At 46.8% G+C, this 18,717-nt stretch overlaps 1 long non-coding RNA gene across 6 annotated transcripts in view; it reads right to left on the bottom strand.

Moving 5' to 3' along the window:
• LOC141573323 (uncharacterized) overlaps nucleotides 1–18,717 on the bottom strand; it is a 170,529-nt gene that overhangs the window by 29,993 nt on the left and 121,819 nt on the right. Inside the window, exon 9 of one of the 6 annotated variants that reach the window (XR_012509714.1) lies at nucleotides 4,283–9,206. The exons of 4 other annotated variants lie outside the window; for them this stretch is intronic. This is a non-coding gene — a long non-coding RNA (uncharacterized LOC141573323). Of the gene's footprint in view, nucleotides 1–4,282; nucleotides 9,207–15,934; nucleotides 17,597–18,717 lie in introns of those variants that run through there. One more of the 6 variants, XR_012509719.1, reaches the window with a different exon arrangement.

Below are 18,717 nucleotides of genomic sequence, written 5' to 3'. Positions count from 1 at the left end.
TATTTAATTTAAAAACTGGGCCAGGCATTTTTTAGTGTACCAGTCAGTTAAAATATTCATAGTGTGTCTGGGAAGTCGAAATTTGTAGGTACTGACAGGCATATGTAGAATAGATAAAAAAAGTTTATACCGTATAGCACAGGGAAATGTATACAAGATCTTGTGGTGGCTCACAGTGAAAAAGAATGCGACAGTGAATATATGTATGTTCCTGTAGAACTGAAAAATTGTGCTCTACACTGGAATTTGACACAACATTGTAAACTGACTATAACTCAATCAAAAATGTTAAATAAATAAATAACACACATGAAAAAAAAATTCATAGTCTGAGCTGCCATGGCCCCTGGAGCTCGATCCAAGGTTGTGGGGAAACCCTGTGCCAGGTGGAAACTCAGGGTCTGGGAGACATCACGAGCCAGCCCCCAGCACCAGCCGTCCCTCCCTTCCAAGTTTTCTCCGACACCAGAAGAGGCTGAGCCCGGCTTTCTCCTGACTTGCACTACACCAGCCTTTTGACCCAGTCGCCCCAGCTTCTCCCAGCTAAAATAATCCTTAATAGTTTGAGTTCTCAACTTCTAATATCCTTTGAGTGCCAAAGAGGAGAGCACAAAGCAGATGTGAGGGCAGTCCCTGCAAACATCACTGTCCCTTGTGACACCACGGAGAGAACCTGAGCTCTGGCCCTAGTCCTGGGTCTGCTGTTCGTTAGCTCCGTGTCTCCAGGCGTTTCAGTGATTCATGATCTCAACTATAAAATGGGGATTATACTCCTTGTTGCTTATACCAGGCTTGTACCAGGCACATTATGGACACTCAACAAGTGTTAGAAATCCTCTGTTCACCCTCATTCCACATTTTCCTGAGCAAGAGAAATTGAAGCCAAGTAGGAGAGAGACTTTGTGGATCCAAGTGGATCCTCTGCCCATCAGGAGGTGTGCCCCGTGGTGTGAGGGGAGCAGACAGGCTCTGAATACATCCCCTGTGCATTCGCCATCTCTCAGACCATGAGCCCGTCAAGAGGGAGGCCAAATGGGTCGCACACACCGCACCACCCACGTCACCGTACCACGTCTTGAAATGTTGGCGGGCGCTGCTCAGCAGCAGGTGTTGAGCCAATCAGAGCTCGGAAGGAGAAACCTCACCACCATCTGTTTCCCTACCATTTACTTATGAAGGGCGAGATCTGTGAGTGCCCCAGAACCAGCCATGATTGACAAGCAATATTTTGTCCCTTCACTTTACTTGGGTGTTTCTCTGGCGGTTCCCTGTCCCCTACAACAGTATCTTGAGATGCCCCTGCCTCAGAGGGGCTGTATCTCAGTGTCCTGTGCAGATCCTGCCTGAAGCCTTCCTGAAAATGGTAGGTGCAGGAACAGTTATCAACACAGCCCCCCTCTCCCTGCACCACCAAGAAGGTGAAGGATTCCAGCTGGATTCTGGTGCATCTCCCTACTAGGAGACTAGCATTCGGGCTGCAGCCACGATGGTCTGGCTCTACTTCTATGAGGCAAGACTCCTGTCCTTGTGATGGTGCGATGAGGAGGGGCCCATGGCCCCCTTGCAACTGCAGCAGCAATGCAGGAGGCCTGCTCGGTCTTCCTCTCTGGACTCTGGAAATCACAAACAGTCCTGAAGTCCTGAAGTCCTGAAGCCTCTGGGTCATATTTGCCACAGACCCAGTCTGTTACTTATGCAGGAGGAACAGGAGACTGTCCTACAGCTCCAGCCGTGATGCTGAATTACACGGGTGTCTTAGACCCGCGACACTCCTGGCAGTGTCTCCAAGCAATGCTCACCCTCCTCCTGCCTTCGTGAGCTTCTACACATGACTCTGCGTGTCCTCAACAGAATCACCCCCCAGACCTCTCTCAGCTCAGGTCCGCTGGAGACAAATTCTCTCCTATTTTTCTGTGTTTGAAAATATCTTTATTTTGCTTACATTTTTGCAGATATTTTTGCTGGCTATAAGACACTTGGTTATTGTACAATAATAAAAATAAGAATATTGTTGACTTAGAGCCCAAAGAATAAATAAATGTCCATGAATCCATATAGATTTAAATAAAGATCAAATATATAAATAAATGAGGGAGGAGGGTCAACTCTTCCTCACAGTGAAATTCCAGTTAATAAATGTAGAGGAAATTAGGGAAATAGAAAGTCAGCATTATGACCCTCCAGCAATGATTGCTGTGGCCAAGGTGCACTTACGATACAAACTAAAATCAGAAAGAAAAAGAAAGAAAAAAATGAAAGGGAAGAAATTCACTATATTAAAAGCAAGAGAGGTTGAATAGAATCCAATTAATTTAGGCGTGGCCTTCAGTGAAAGCCAAGTGATTTGTGGAGGGAAACAAAATCAGCAGTGAGAGTTGGATTATTTGAGTGAGAAGTCTATATTAAAAAAAAAAAAAGCTGTACCCCGGTGTTCAGAGAAGCACTATTTACAATAGCCAAGACATGGAAACAGCCTAAATGTCCACTGACAGATGACTGGATAAAAAAGTTGTGGTATATTTCTACAATGGAATACTATTAAGCCATAAAAAAAGAGAACATAACACCATTTGCAACAATATGGTTGTGCCTAGAGAATGTCATTCTAAGTGAAGTAAGCCAGAAAGAGAAAGAAAAATACCATATGAGATCGCTCATATGCGGAATCTAAAAGAAAACAAAAGAAAAAGACAAATGAACATAAATACAAAACAGAAACAGACTCATAGACATAGAATACAAACTTGTGGCTGCCAGGGGTGAGGGGGATGGGAAGGGTAGATACTGACAGGCATAGGTAGAATAGATAAACAAGATTATACCGTATGGCACAGGGAAATGTATACAAGATCTTGTGGTAGCTCACAGTGAAAAAATGCGACAATGAATATATGTATGTTCCTGTATAACTGAAAAATTGTGCTCTACACTGGAAATTGATGCAATATTGTAAACTGACTATAACTCAATAAAATAAAATTTAAAAAAAGAAGCTAAAATCAGTCGTCAAACCTTTAAAGGAAAGCAGGATATTTGCATAATTCAAAACATGAAGCACCATGGAGGTTCGGGGTGGGTCTCTCCAGGAGACAGAGCTCAGGTACCTTCCCCCTAGCGTGATCTGGACTTGATGGCTCGCTTCCGAGAGAGCACGAAAGGGAGAACGAGAGACTGTGTGTTGCAGACTCTGGCAGACACCCCCACCCAAGGTCTGAGTTTGATGTCTCCAGTAATAAGGCGCCCTGCTACCCTGGTCCTCTGGTGTCATGTGCTGAGTGGCGGTCTTTCCAAAACCTGTAACCCCACTGTGATTGTGGGCAAACATCAGACAAACCCTCAGTGAGAGTCAGGCTATGAGACACCTAACCGTACTTTCCAAGAGCGCCAAGGCCGTGGAAAGCAGGAAAGGCTGAGAAACTGTCCCAGGTTGCAGGAGGCAAAGGAGGTCTGATAACAAGTGTGGTATAAAATCCCAGAACAGAAGGAGGACGTTAGTGAAAAGCTGGTGAAATCCTAGTAGAGTCTGTTGTTTATTTAATAGTGTTGTCAAAACAGAAACAGACTCATAGTCATAGAATACAAACTTGTGGTTGCCAAGGGGGTGGGGGATGGGAAGGGACAGACTGGGATTTCAAAATGTAAAACAGACAAACAAGATTATACTGTATATAGCACAGGGAAATATATACAAGATCTGGTGGTAGCTCACAGAGAAAAAATGTGACGATGAATATATGTATGTTCATGTATAACTGAAAAATTGTGCTCTACACTGGAATTTGACACAACATTGTAAACTGACTGTAACTCAATAAAAAAAAATAAAATATTTAATAGTATTGTATCTGTGATCATTTTTTAGTTTCAACCAGCCCTGGACACTGTCATTGCTCCAGAGCCCAGGCTGGCCTTCTGCGGGACAGGTCATCTGTCAGCCTGGTCACCCTGTCCACCATCCCTGATGGCTCCAGGCTCCTGCCCCCTCAGGAGGTACCCAGCTCCTTGGCCACCAAGTCCAATCAGCCTTCCCTGGGAAAGGGGGCGGAACTGGGTGGGAAATCTGGGGAGATGTGAGGAAGCCAGGAGAGCAGCACTTCCTCAGGACAGGACCCCGGCCTCCATCCCAAGATGAGGCCCAGAGAACACACATGGGGCCACCGTGAGGGCGGGGCCCCTCCTTGGAGCTTAGGGGGCTCCGGGTGGGGAACAGCAGATCAGGGGCTTCAGGACGGGGCTCCCCAGGCCAGAGAGAGAGCTCCCACTCAGAAGTATGGAAACTCACCCAGGTTCTGAAGGGCTCATGGTGGAGACACGGGAGGCCCTGGATGTGTGACTTCCCTGGAAAGTCCTGCCTCTGGGCCGATTGTGGGGGTGGGGTGGGGGAGGAGTCATTTTCCTCCTTCCATTAATCACAAACACTTGGGTTTATTATTGTATTCTCTCTGACATCTGGCGCCAATGTTTATTTGTTAAAGGAAAAGAAACATTAAAACATTTTCTTTGTTACAAAAGAAAAGCCACATTCCAGGAAACACACAAAGGCTTTTACCCACCAAAAGCCTTTTGTAAAAGGGCACCCCCACCTGCTCCCTGCTCCCTGCTCCCTTCTCCCTGCCCCCGTGAGCACAGCCCCCCAACTCGGACAGAAGGAAGAGGCTCCAGCAGCCCCAGCCCCTCTTGTTCCTCCCTTAAGACCTGGAGGAGGAAACAAAACGATCTTCATTAATAAACATGTCACCTGAGCTGGAAAAACTTCAACCAAACCACAGGGAGGGACCCCCAGCCAATTCCCAGTCTGAGGGCACCATCCCTGGGGCCAGTCCTAAATTTCATTCTAATCTCTCTCTGAACCTATTTTGTATGTGTCTCAGGAGTCACCTGAATGACTCCTGCATGATTCACCCCAGGGATGACATTACGGGGTCAGGGAATCTACACATTTGTATGAGTCAGTGTATATTGACAAGGTGCTCTCAAGGAAGGAAGGAAGGAAGGAAAGAGAAACCAGGTTACCCACCCCCAGAAAAGGCTGCTGGGCTTCTGGGTATGGGAAGAAGGACTTAGAGATAATGTGAGAAAAGTGTGCTTAGAACTTAGAGATAATGTGAGAAAACCAGAAAACACACAGCCGCGCAAGTGCACATGTGTGCACACGCATGCCAATTCCACTGCCAGGCGTGGTCCCTCCACCCTCCACAGAGCTCAGGCCAGCACCACAGCCATGTCCCCTGTGCCCATGGGGCCCCTTGCAGGGGGGGAGGGTGGCCACAGATGTCCACTGAGCTGGTGGTGGGGACTGGTAGTTGGTGCCCCTGGAGGGGCTGGGGTAGTGGGAGGGTGGAGGCCAGTGGACCCTGTGCGGAAGGGGTCCACCATGTATTTGGGGACCCCGGGGCACCCTCCCGTGCCCAGGGGAGCTTACCCTCCACCTCCAGGGCCACCCGGGTAGTCAGAGGGTGTCTTCCCCAGCCTGTCCCCACTGGGCACTCTGGGGACCTTCACTTTCCCTGGTGCTTCCCGCACCAGGTGTCCTCAGGGGCCACCTCTGCCACCAGCGTGAGGAAGGAAGACTCAGACCAGCTCACACTTTCCAAACATGGGGCCCCGGGCAGCTCCCTGTCACTGCGTTTCTGTAGCTAACAGCCTGTGACTCAGGGCTGGCTGACTTCCCAGGCTGGTTTTCTTTTCCTTTTGCCATTAATAAAATCAAGACGATCTGAAGGTGTCTCTAAGAGGTCTCTGCACTGACTTGTCAGCAGTGCTGACAAGGGCCCTGCCAGTGGGGCAGCACAGGCCTTCCCCAGAACCTCCTTCGTGATGCAGGCAGAGCCCCAGGGAGTCCAAAGCAAAGTTGGCCAGAAGGAAGGGCCGCACCCGGCATCCTCGGGAAGAGGGGCCCATTAGCCATCGGTGCCCCTTCCACCTGCCTGGCCCTGCACAACCCTTTCCTCCTCCTTCATCCCAGACACCCCCAAGGGAGGCAGAGAGGTGAGGAGAGGAGAGGAGGGCCTGATGGAAAACAGGAAAAGGGGAAGCAGATGGGGCAGCAGGCGTGAGCTCAGAGGAAGGGGGACAATGGGCCTGGGAGGGGGAAGAAGGCAGGGCCTCAGGGGGCACCTGGGCCAACTGCCCTCCTGGGCTCAGTCCTGGCTCTCACAGCCCCTGGTTTCTTGCCCTGCGGCCTGGCCAGCCCCTCCTCCCACCTGCCCCCATTCTCCCTCCACGATTCCAGGATCAAGAGGCTCACGTGACCCCATCACGGCTCCGAAGGCCACAGGAGGGGAAACTCATCTGGACGTCCCTCTTCGACTAAGACCATCCCTAGGAAGTTCACGTTTGATTATGAAATTTATCCCCGTTTATAACTCTGGTCTTACGTTTTTCAAATTTACTTCTCTCACTGCATGAGACATCATATACCCAGAAGTGTGTTTATGATGCCGACGTGGAATTCAAAGGCAACCCCTGGAGACACATGAGATGGGAGGCAATCTGCCATCACAGGGCTGATGACCAGGCCAGTGGCCACCCTGGGCTGTGGGACTGCCTGTGGACCACAGGACTCAGGGACCCCAGCCCCACAATGGGGAGGGAGCCAGCGCTCTGATGCTGGGAGCATTTGAGAAAGCCCTCAGCTGGGTGAGGTGCCCTGAATTGACAGCACCCAGAATTTGATAGGGGCCCCAAAGATGTCTGCTGCCTGCCCACCTTGAGAAGAGAGACAGTCTCACCCACCTCGAGCCTCTCCCCAACATTGTCTGTAGTCTCACCCCATGTGCATGGAAGTCGTCTGATTTCACTTTTTGAGCTTTATAAAGGCTTGTCCTGCATGTCTCCTACTAGCTGTCCTCACACAGCTATTGAGGGAGTTTAACAGGGAGCTGGAGGGGCTGAAACATCAGGTGGGTGGAGTGGGGCCGTGGGAGATCAGCAAGGGAGGAGGGAGCCACGCTGGGTGGGGCTCGGGACCACGGAGGGGTGGGGAGGTGGTGGCTGTGACCGCTGACTGACGGGCCCCCTGAGCAAAACATGGGAGAAGCCCTGGCTTCTCCCTCCTCCCATCCTCCAGCCTCAGCCAGCACCTCCCATTGGCCCAAATTCAAGGACCGCCAGTGGACAAGAGAGCTGGGAAATGCGGTTTCAGAGCACAGAGTGGAGGGGAGGGTGGGGGATGGGCCTGAGCATGAGCGGCCGTCGTCTGAGTTCACGCGCACATCTGTATAGTATCCCTGCCTAAGGGACGCTGGGTGGGTTCCAGTTTTCTCTCCTGTAAGCCTTCTTGTGTGTGCCACCTGATTTACACATGCAGCAGGTGCCAGTGTCCCTCCAGAGGGTTTCCCAAACTTTCTGACCACAGTGTTTTCATGGTGACCCAAGGCGCACACACAGCTGAAACCAATGCTTATGAAGCAATACCGGCCCTCAGGGCGTGTGATGCTTGCTGCTATTTTCTACTCTTTTTTCTATTACTGTTGTTGTTCTGACTATCATCATCATCACAATCATCACCACCATCATCACCATCATCATCACCATCATTGCTTGCATCCCATAAAATCAATTTCATCTCTCACTAATGGGGTAGGCAGTTTGAAAACCGCTGCTCCAGGGTGCTTTTATCTAAGAATGGCACTGTACCAATGATGTGGCCTGTGTATCTTTAATTCGACTGGGAAATGTCAAATAGCTCTCCAAAGCAGTACCACCCCAGGTACCCATCAGCAACGCAGAAGACAGCCCCCCATTCTTACCAACAGGTGGTGGGTACACAGTGGAATCTCATTGTAGGTTTTAACTAGCATTGTTTACTAACAGGGAAGAGCAGTTTTTCATTTCTTTATGAGCTGTTCCTACATCTTTCCTGTGCCATTTGTTAAGCCCATCTTTCTTTTGTGTCATTTGATTTTTTTCTTTTTTCAATTTGTAGATATTCTTTATGTATTGAGGATACGAATCCTTTGTGGCAAATGTCTTTTCTGTTTTAAGCTTGTCCTTTCACCTTCGTTTTTGTGTCTTTTTATGAACACTTCTTTACTTGAGTGTAGTTGCATGTTTCAGTCTTGTCATTTATGGATGAATGTTTTGCATTTGGTTAAAGAAATCCTTCCTCCTCTTGTGATCATAAAATATTCTTCTATATAGTCAGTTTAAAATATTTTTCCTTTTATATTTTACATTCCTTTAATGTATTTCTAACTTATTATTATTTTTGTATCATGATCTGAGAGGATTCAATTCCTTCTTAAGTAACATTCCTGCACCATTTGTAAGGCCTATCCTCTCTCGCTGAGCTGTACTTGTGCAAATGTCTTTGCTTCCTTATCTGTGAGGGTGCACTTTGAAGCTTTCTACTCTGGTTGGCTAATCTCTTTGTCTAAACCTCTGCTGATACTACGTTGTCTTAGTTATTGTGTCTTTTAATACGTCTTGATACCTAGCAAAGCAGATTCCCCACCTTGCTCTTCTAGAATGTCTTAACAATTCTTGGACATTGTTCCATCATACAAATCTTGATTCACTTTGTGAAGTTCAAAAAAACTTTGTTTTGAATTGCATTGAGTCTGGACATCTTTATGAGGATTTGGTCTTCCTATTTCTGAACATGGTACTTCTCTCCATTTATGAATGTCTTCTTTGACGAATTTCCAGGGGGAAAGGAGCTGATGTATTTATTTAACAGCTTGAATAAATAAATGGATTCAAAAGCTTGAAAAGCTGCTTGTGGGGTGGGTGTGAGGGTGTATTAATTCCTCAGCAAGTCCAGAGGAATCCTCTGGCCAAGAGATGCAGATGCTGGCACTGGCTTGCACTGGTCTCTGTTCACTGTCTCGGGGGCACAGGGCTACATGCGAGGAGTAGGATGTTAAAAAGGCATTCCCACAAGCGCAAGAAAAAAATCCACTTGTTCCAAGTCCACTTCTTTGCTGCAGTGTGCTTTTAATTTTTTCACATGTGGACACAAATCAAAGATTTCATTTCTCATATTTTTGAAGTGACCTCCCAGGGAAAAGTATTCTTATTTGCCCCACTGCCACTGTGCCAGTCCAGTGCTCGGTGTGCTGAGTTGAATGATGTCCCCAGAAAATCCATGTCCTTCCAGAACCTGAGGATGCGACCTTACTTGGAAACAGGGTCTTTGCAGGTATCAGTAGTTAAGGTGAGGTCATCACACTGGTGGAGGGGCACCTAAATCCATGACTGGGGCCCTTATAAGAAGAGAGAAAGAGACACGCAGGGAGGATACACCGCGTAAGACAGAGGCAGAGATGGGAGTGATGCCCCTACAAGCCAGCGGGCACCAAGGATCACCGGCAGCCATCAGGAGCCCAGAGGGAGACCTGGACGGACTCCCCCCCATGGCCTCAGAAGGAGCCATCCCTGCCGACGCCCTGGCCTTGGACGTCTGGCCTCCAGCACTGAGAGACACTACATTTCTGTGGTTTAAGCTGCCCAGCCTGCAGTATTATGTCACAGAAGTCACAGATGACACACCTGGATGGACGTGCCTCACCTGAGCTGCCTGCTCTTCATGGCCAGGGCAGGGGTCAGGTGAGCCTGAGACAGGCCTGGGTATTCAGTGGTCGTGTTGTGGGAGGGACCATGGGCATTTGCTCCAGAGAAAGCAAGGGAAGGAGCAGAGGGGCAGGACCCTGGGCTCTCCTGGGGCAGCCTGAGAGGCCACCTCCCCTCCCCTCAGTCATCGCCCTGTCGTTGGTGTCTCGGAGAAAGGCAGCAGCCAGGGTTCCGACTTCTCCAGGGGCCGCAGGGAGGGCCCTGGAGTGGGAGCGCCCCCAGCCCTCTGATGGTGCCCATGACAGTGACCAGCACTTGGCTCTCTTGTGTGACACCAGGTCCTGTCCTGGCCACTTGACAGTTGTCACTGGACACAGAGGCCACCTCCAGGACCCTGGACCCAGTGAGACATTCCTACGGGGAAACCACAGAGATGTTCACAGGAGCAGCCACACGAAGACAGCCACCCCATGGAGGGGCATCTAATGGTACCGGCTGGCGGCTCCCACTGCACTGGCTGCAAGAGGCCTGCAGGTGTGACCTGGAGACGCCACCAGTGTGCTCAGCTCAGGGGCTGCTGGACCCACCTGCATACCCTCAGCTCCTCCAGCCACAACGCCCCGGAACGAGGGTGCTGCCCCAGCCTGTGGTGCCTGGAGCCCAGGAAGGAACCCCACCGGGGTGCAGGCACAATTAATTAAATTACTGGCCACTGCTGATTCGTAAACAACCTCCAGCCCCTCTCCCCTCCCTGAGGTGAGGGCTGGGGCTGAAAGGAAGGTCTGACCTCTAATCCGGTGGTTGTTCCCTCTGGTGACCAGCCCTGTCCTCCCTCCCTGAGTCATTAGCATAAGCCCAGGTGTGGATGAAAGGGCTGGTCGTGAAGAACAAAAGGTGCTCCTCTCACCCCACCATGCAGGGAATTCCACGGCTTTCAGAAGCTGTGTGCCAGGACCAAATGTCCCAGGTGTCACCCCCAGCCCAGCTCTCCATGCTGTGGTGGTCGCCTTCCTACCTCACCCCCACCCCCAGTGATACAGGGCGTGTGTGATTAGCTCCCAGCTAACTGCTAGTGCCATGCACTCCCAGCCGGCGTGCAGACTAGGACAGCAGATACCTGAACTGTCTCTAGTGAAGTATTCAACAGCTTTACTGACATGTAATTGACATACAGTAAGCTGCGGATAAAGTGTACAGTTCGATGCGGGTGACATGTGTGTGCACCTGGGAATCCATCACCACCATCAACATGGTGAACAAATAAACCACCGTGTGATTCGCAGAAGGGTCCTGGGCCCCTTTGTCATCGTCCTTCCTGGAACCCCACCCCCCCCAGCCCAGACAACGACTTGTCAACTCTCTGTTGCACAGGTTACTCTGCACCTCCTGGGATTTTGCATTCATGGAGTCATAGTGTGTAACTTCTGTCTGGCTTCTTTCACTCAGCACAATATTTTGATACTGACTGCGTTTAGTGGCGAGCTGCCCCCTCTCCACTCTACTGGCCCTCGGTGTGAATCCCTTAGCCCTGAATTTGTTGGATGTCCTAGCTGATTCCTGTGGAAAAACAGAACCTGAGATGAGGGCCGAGTCCAGGTACTTTATGGGAACTGTGATCCAGGGTCGGGAGGGGAGCAGGGAAGGACGGAGGACGATGACAGGATGTGAGCTGAGCAGCTCGTGTGGCTGCTGGGCACTCAACCCTCTTTCTAAGTCGGAGTCTGCTCCTGACCATCAGGCCTTACTATTCCAAGGACAGGGAGGGGCCTCACATTCACTGGGACCCCCTTTCAGTCCCTCGATAGATCTGTATCATTTGGATCCAGTTGTAGGCATGTCTTAGTAAATTCACTCACCGCTAGGCAGTTTATGATTTTGTCACCATTGGGAAGGCATTTTATCCATCATATTAAAATCAATTATTGTTGACTTATAAGAAAACTATTGGTGTGTTTTTAAGTTGACCTCATCTCAAATCCGCATTCTCAATTTTAAAAAAGTTTTTTAAATTATTTTTTATATTTTGTGGGAGACATAATTAGGTTTACTTATTTATTTATTTTTTAGAGGTGGTACTGGGGGTTGAACCCAGGACCTTGTGGATGCTAAGCATATGCTCTACTGCTTGAGCTATACCCTCCCTCCTCCCATTCTCAATTTTTATTTATTCTAACATCTGTCTCTGTTGAGACTGATTTCTCTTGGAATTACTAAATGAACAGTGCTGTCATCTGCAAATACTCAATTCCCATGTTTATTCTTAATTTCTTTCCAGTGTGTAAATATCAAGAATAATCAAGGGTTTCTTCTTATCAAATGACTACCATTTGAAAATGATTTTTAAAGGGATGTGCAAGATTTTACAATGAATTTGGGGTGTCTGAGAGGTAGCGTGTAACAAGGAAGCCTGTTCTGCCCCATATCACGAGAGGCTTTATCATCAGCTATGGAATGTTATTAAACATCTGGAGTTTGACTCACATAGTCACATGGCTTTTGCCTTTTGGCCTGTTGAAGTGGAGACTGATAGTAATAGGTGTGCTGACGTGGACCCATCTTATAGTCCTGAAGCAGGCTAGTGTTCAGTGAGCGCACAGTTGACCCCACTTGGTAGGGCTCTGTTTTGATGAGGGAGACGAATCCTCAGAGTGTGTGCCTGTGCACACGTGCACTGTCTTTGCCACTGATTCCAGCTCCTCTCAAGGCCTGACACATCGCTCCATGTACTTCTTGATGGGAGTTGTGCCAGTCCTCTTGAATCATATTTGGGACATGGGGCTTTTAAGCCAGGTGGCCTCACCCAACCGCGTGGGTCTTGCTCCCTCTCATCTGAGCTGGGACTTGGTGGGAGAGGGAGGCTTAGAAGATTAGGCAACTTTGCTGGAAATCAACTAACCGTACACACATGAATCTATTTCCTGATTCTCTATTTTATTCTATTGATCTGAATGTCTATCCTTTTGCCAACACTGCACTGTTTTGATTACTGAGCTTTATAACAAATTATTGAAATCAGGCAGAGTATGTTTTCCAACCCTTTTGACATTGTGTTGACTATCCTTGATCCTTTGCATTTTAATATAAATTCTACAAGCAACTTGCTGTTATTACCCACAAAACCAGCTGGAATTTAGCCTGGGATTGTGTTCCACCTACAGGTCCACTTAGAGAGAACTGATATCTTAACAATATTCAGTCTTCTGATCCAAACACGTGATATAATTATCTTTTTATTTGGAACTCCTTTACTACCTCGCCATGATGTTTTATAGCTTTAGCATACAAATCTTGTGTGTACTTTATTAACTTTATCCCTAGGTGGTTCATGATTTTATGCTATTGTATCTGTATTGTTCTCAAATTTAATTTGCAATACTTCAGTGCTAGAATATAGAAATGCAATCAAATTTTGTATTGTCCTTACATCCTGCAGCCTTGCTAAACTCACTTACTACCCCTGATAGCTTATATGTAGATTCCCAAGATTTTCTATATAAGATCTATCTCATGTCTGAATAGGCACTTTTATTTCTTCCTTTCCAATCTGTACACCCTTTCTTTCTCTTGACTAAGGCTCTTGTCTCAGATCTCCAGGACAACACTGAACAGAAATGATGGGAGTAGCACCTTCTGGTCCCTTGTCTTAGGGACAAAGCATTCAGTTTTTTAACATGAAGTATCATGTTATCCCTAAACTTTTGGCGAATGCCCCTTGTCAGAATGAGGAAGTTCCCTTCTGTTCCCTGTTTGCTGAAATTTTTAGAATGAACGGGTGTTTAATTCTGTCACATTCATTTTCTGAATTTAGGGAAAAGATCCTATGCTTTTTCCCCATTATTGTATTTCTACAGTGAATCCCATTGGTTTTTAAATGTTAGGCCAACCTCACATTACTGGAATAAATCCTATACGGCCATGATGTACAATCCTTTTTATATCTTACTGGGTTTTATTTGCTAACTTGTTGTTAAGTATTTTTGCATATGCATTCAAGAAGGATATTGACCTGTAAGTTTTCTTTTCTTGTAATGTCTTTGTCTGATACCAGGGTCATACAGGCCTCATGAAATGAATTGAGAAGTGTTCCCTCCTCTGTTTTATGAAAAAGCTTGTGTAGACTTGCAATTATTTCTTCAGTAAATGTAACATTTACTAGTGAAGCTATCTGGGCTAGGGGTTCTCTTTCTAAGAAGATTTTTAGTTATGAATTCGATTTCTTCTATAGATATAGAGCTGTTTGGATCTCTAAAATTTCTTTTGTATCAGTGTGAATAATCTGTGTCTTTCAAGGAATTTGCACACTTTGTCTAAGCTATAGAATATATTACCTAAAGTGAAATTTTTTGTAATATTCCTTTATTGTCTTTTGAAATCCTGCAAGATCTGTAGTAATGTTCATCCTTTTATTCTTGATATTGGCAATTCTGTCAGCACTCTTTTTTCTTGATCAGTTTGGCTGGAATTTCTAAAAAACAAAAACTGGCTATTTTGTTTCAAACATTGTCTCTGTCGTTTGTCCATTTCCTACTCATTGTTTCTGTCCTGATCTGTAGCATTTCCTTTCTTCTACTTCATGTTTAATTGTCTCTTTTTTCCCTCCTAGTTTTGTGAGATGAAATCTGAGGTCATCTTTCTGAAATCTTTCTTCTTTCCTAATATGAACATTTAGAAATATAAGCGCATTTCCCACTAAGCACTGCTAAGCTTCTTCCACAAAATTTGATATGCTGTTTTCATTTTCAGTTAATTAAGAATAATGTTTTATTTCTGTGAGATTCCTCTTTGACTTGTGGTTTATTCAGAAATAAGTTCTTTAAAATTTTCAAATAGTTTGGAACTTCGCAGATAGCCATTTTTGACTTCTTGTTCTGTTATGCCCTGACAGCATACTGTATATGCATTATATTCTTTTGAATTTGTTAAGGTATATTTTATGGGCAGAATATGCCCTATCTTTAGGAATGTCCATGTGTGTTTGAGAAGAATATCTTCTTCTTCTGGAGAATTATTGCTGGCTGGAGTGTTCTATAACTATCAGTGAAGTATAGGTAGTTTACAGCTTTGTGCTTGGCTTCTGTGCCCTGAAGGATTCTCCTGTCTGCTTGTTCTAACAGTTACTGGCAGTAGAGAGCTGGTAGCTTTAAGTTGGGAGCCTGTCTATTAGTCCTACCAGCCCTATCAGTTTTGCTTCATGCATCTGGAAGCGTGATGTTTAGGTACATGCCCACCTGTGACTGTGCTGTCCTCCTAGAGAACGGATTCCTTCACCATTACTTAATGTCCCACTTCATCTGCGAAGATATTCCTTCTTCCAAAGTCTGCTGATATCAAGATAGCTGCTCTGACTTTCTTTGGGCTGGTGATTGAATGGTGTATTTTTTTTCCCCTTATACTGTAAACCTACCTATATTCAACATGGATTTCTTGTAGACATAATATGTTGTTTTAAAAAATCCAATCTAACCATCTCTACCTTTTAACTGGTGTGTTTAGACCATTCATGTTTAACGTGATTGTTCATGATTGTATTAAAATTAAAATTTTGCTAGATGCCTTCTATTTGTTTCATCTGATTTTGTTTCTTTGTTTTTACTCTTTTACTCTTTTTCTGCCTCCTTTTGGTGAATTTACTACTTTTTATCATTCTGTTTTGTGTGTTCTTGATTTATTACTTTTACCTCTTTAAAAAAAATTTTAGTGGTTGCCTTAGGATTTACAATATAAATCTTACATTAACCAGAATTTACCTTCAAAGAGCATTAGGCCACTTCATGTGCAGCTTAAGGGCCTTACAGTGATGCCTTTCCAACTTCTCCCTCCCGTCCTTCATGATGTTATCACCATACATCCTACTTTTATGTTTACTGTCAACACGATACAATGCTACTGCTTTCCCTCCAGATAGCAGCTATAGTTTACAGCAATTAAAAACAATGGGGGGGAAAAGTTTATCTTATCTTCATTTCTTGCATTTTTGGAACTCCTCATTTTTTGGTGAAGATCCAGTTGGCAGACTGATGTCATATTCTTTCTGATTGATGAACATCATGTATCATTTCTCGTAGAGTAGGAACGCCAGCAATAAATTTCTGTAGTTCTTGTTTGTCTGAGATGGTCTTTTTTAATCCTTAATTTTTAAAAGATATTTTCACTGGTGCAGAAATCTGAACTAACATTTCTTTTCTTTGAGGCTTATAAAGATATCACTTCCCTGCCATCTGGCTTGCATGGTTTCTGAAGAGATTCTGCTGTAACTCATCTTTATTTCTCTGCATGTGATGTATCTATTTTCTTCTCTAGTTGCCTTGGAGATTTTTTCTATGTCTATTTTCTCAGAAGCTTGACTGTGTCATGTGTAGAGGTGTTTTGTTTTGTTTGTTTAACTTTAGGAAGGCTCTGATGCATGTGCTCTGTCCTTTGATCTGTGGTTTGATGACTGTCATCAATCTTGGGAAATATTCAGCCATTTTTCTTCAGATATTTCCTCTAATCCTCTCTCTGTCCTTTTCTTTCTTTCTTTCTTTCTTTTTCTTTTCTGTCTCTTTACTTTCTGTGACTTCAATTATATGGACATCGGATTGTTCGATATTGTCCCACAACTCTTGTATGAACAGCCCTACTCTTTTCATTCTTTTTTCTCTTTGTGTTACAATTTAGATCATTTCTGTAGAGCTACATTCAGATTCACTGACTCCTTCCTTGGCTGAGTTGACTTTACTGACAAGCCTGTCATAACCACCCTCCAGCTGTTTACTGCGCTTTCCCTTCTCCGCATCACCCGTTTTATTCTGTCTTGCTGTTTCCATCTCTTTCAAGACAGTACATTACTTTAAGCAAACAATTAAAAACAACCTAAATCTCATTAATGGTGGGATCACTAAGGATGCTATTTTCATGGAATGTGTGTAATCATTTACATAAAGGCACATATTCCGTGACATGGAAGGAGCTGCAACACATACTGTATTAATAAAGCAAGTTTTAGAACCACGAGCATTGTCTCGTGTATGTTTTGAAATTTTGCAAAACAACTTTCTACATTGCTAGGGTAACAGATATCTATAAAATGCATTTTTATAACAGTGGAAGGATAGCGATAGGGAATAACTTGGCAGGAGATGGAGATTCAGAGGCAGGTTGGGGGATGTTAGCTTTATTAGTAACATTTGGTTTTTTTACAATGAGCTGTAATCACGTTAGGTGTATGTCTTTAGCCCGCTGTGGCTCTGATTGGGGGTGATGGTGGGAGGAGGAAGAATGCTCAGACAAGAGGTGGCCAGGAAGGAGGTTGAAAGTTGTGTCCAGTACAAGCTGGTCCCACCCTGCAGCTTCCATCCTGGGGCCTTGGTGTCACTGGTGAGAAGGAGCACTTTGAAATGCCTGCCTCAGCTGAAATATACCCGCCTTTCCTCCTTCTTTCCTTCCTTCCTTCATTCTGTCCAGTGATGCACAAAGCAAAGACGCTATCCCTCGGGGAACTGAATTCTACTGGAGGGAAGTGGGAAGGCCACAGGCAAATAATGAACAAGTGAGCAAAGAAAGGAAAAAGAATCTTAGTGATAAGTGCTCTGCAGAAAAGTAAAGGAGCCTGAGGTGGGACCGAGTGCTGGTGGGCAGTGGGGCTGGCTCTGAGGACCTGGCAGTCACGCTGAGGTCTGCAGACCCTGACAGGTGGGGCGGGGAGTGGGGGACAAGGGCCACACTCCTTGCTGAGTGGGGTCAGGACCTGACTCAGGCTGGAAATGTTCTAGTGCCGATCCTGAATGTGGACAGACCCAGGCTGTGTGTGTGCCTGTGTGGCGTTGGTGGCGTATACACAGTTGGGGGCTGGTTTGCATGGAGCCATTGCCCCAGTTCACCTGGGGGGTAGGGGACACGCAGGAGTGGAGTTGGGGTGACACAAGGCAGCTTCACCGTGGCCACACCGAAGGGAAGGGGCTGAGGGTGTGCTGTTGGTGCTGGAAGTTTGTCAGGCAGGCAGGAATTGGGCTTAGGAGAATCGCCTGGACCCCTTCCTCTCATCCATGTGTGTTGGCAACACGCGTTTCCTTTATCAGTGAGCCTTCATGGGGACAGGGCAGTCCTCAAGAAACAGAAAGGTCCAAGTCATTAGATGATGTATCTGAGCATTCAGGGCCCCCTCCACCCCGCGACTCAGCATGAGTGGAGGCACTTCTGTGCAGCAGTGAGATGAGGAAATGGCAGCCCCCAGACCAATATAAACACCACTTGTGACCCTTAGACAATCACCGCTAACAGCGGGCTTGTCACCTCCTTGCGTTTGAGTTTCCTATCACACGCTACATGGCCCGAGTGGCATGGGGCATGTCTTTCCACACAAACGTTTCTTCATCTGAGTTGATTTTTCACAGGGACATAAGATCATTGCATGTAGGTCTGATTCACTTGCTGTTCCCCAGTTCTGCTGACAGACAGATCCCCTCCTAACGACACCTGGCTTCGTCAGCGGCCCTGCCCCCGTGCCCAGTGCCCGGCTGGTCAGAGGCCGAGGTCCAGGTGAGGCTGGTGGGAAGGGCTGAGCTCCACCGGCTGCAAAAGGCAGTGGCAATTCTCGCCTTTCATCTGGCAGGTAATCCCTGATCATCTATCAGAGGCAGGAATCACCCCCAAGCTGCAGCCGCAAACACAAAAAAGATAAAACACTCCCCAGTGTCCCACCTGAGCACCAGGTGAGGGTGGCTGTGAGGGCAGTGAGCATGAAGACCTGTCATTCGTGTTGTGACAAGTGTGCAGAGAGAATAAACTGGGGTGATGGAGGAAGTGGGCGGGGGCAGAGGCCACCAGAGGCCAGCGCGTGGGGCCAGGGATGTGCCCATCCCTTGGTGGTCACTCAACTGTGTCTCAGACACAGCGGGCCCTGTAATTAGGGCCTGGGGACTGAATTGGGGACCTGGTGTGGAACTAGATATGCTTTTGGGACACACTTTGGGCTTTTCACAGCCTGCTCTGCCTACCACATAACTCTTCCTCCTTCCCGGATAAAAAGTCCCTTTTGTAGCACAGCGAGCTGGGTGGTGTTTCTTTGGACACAGGGAGAAGTGACAGCCTGGACAGAGGTCAGACGCCCTGCCCTTTCCTCACCCCTGGCCTTGCCCTGTGTGTCTGGCCCCTTGTGCACTCACTCCACTCCCTGCACAAACCCACAGACCACCCCCTCCCCAGGACACACCCACGGAGCAGGCA

The sequence above is a fragment of the Camelus bactrianus genome, chromosome 1, assembly GCF_048773025.1.
Source record: "Camelus bactrianus isolate YW-2024 breed Bactrian camel chromosome 1, ASM4877302v1, whole genome shotgun sequence".
Lineage (NCBI taxonomy): Eukaryota > Metazoa > Chordata > Mammalia > Artiodactyla > Camelidae > Camelus > Camelus bactrianus.
The sequence above is the reverse complement of the archived record's forward strand: the minus strand, read 5'-3'. Positions and strand labels throughout refer to the sequence as shown.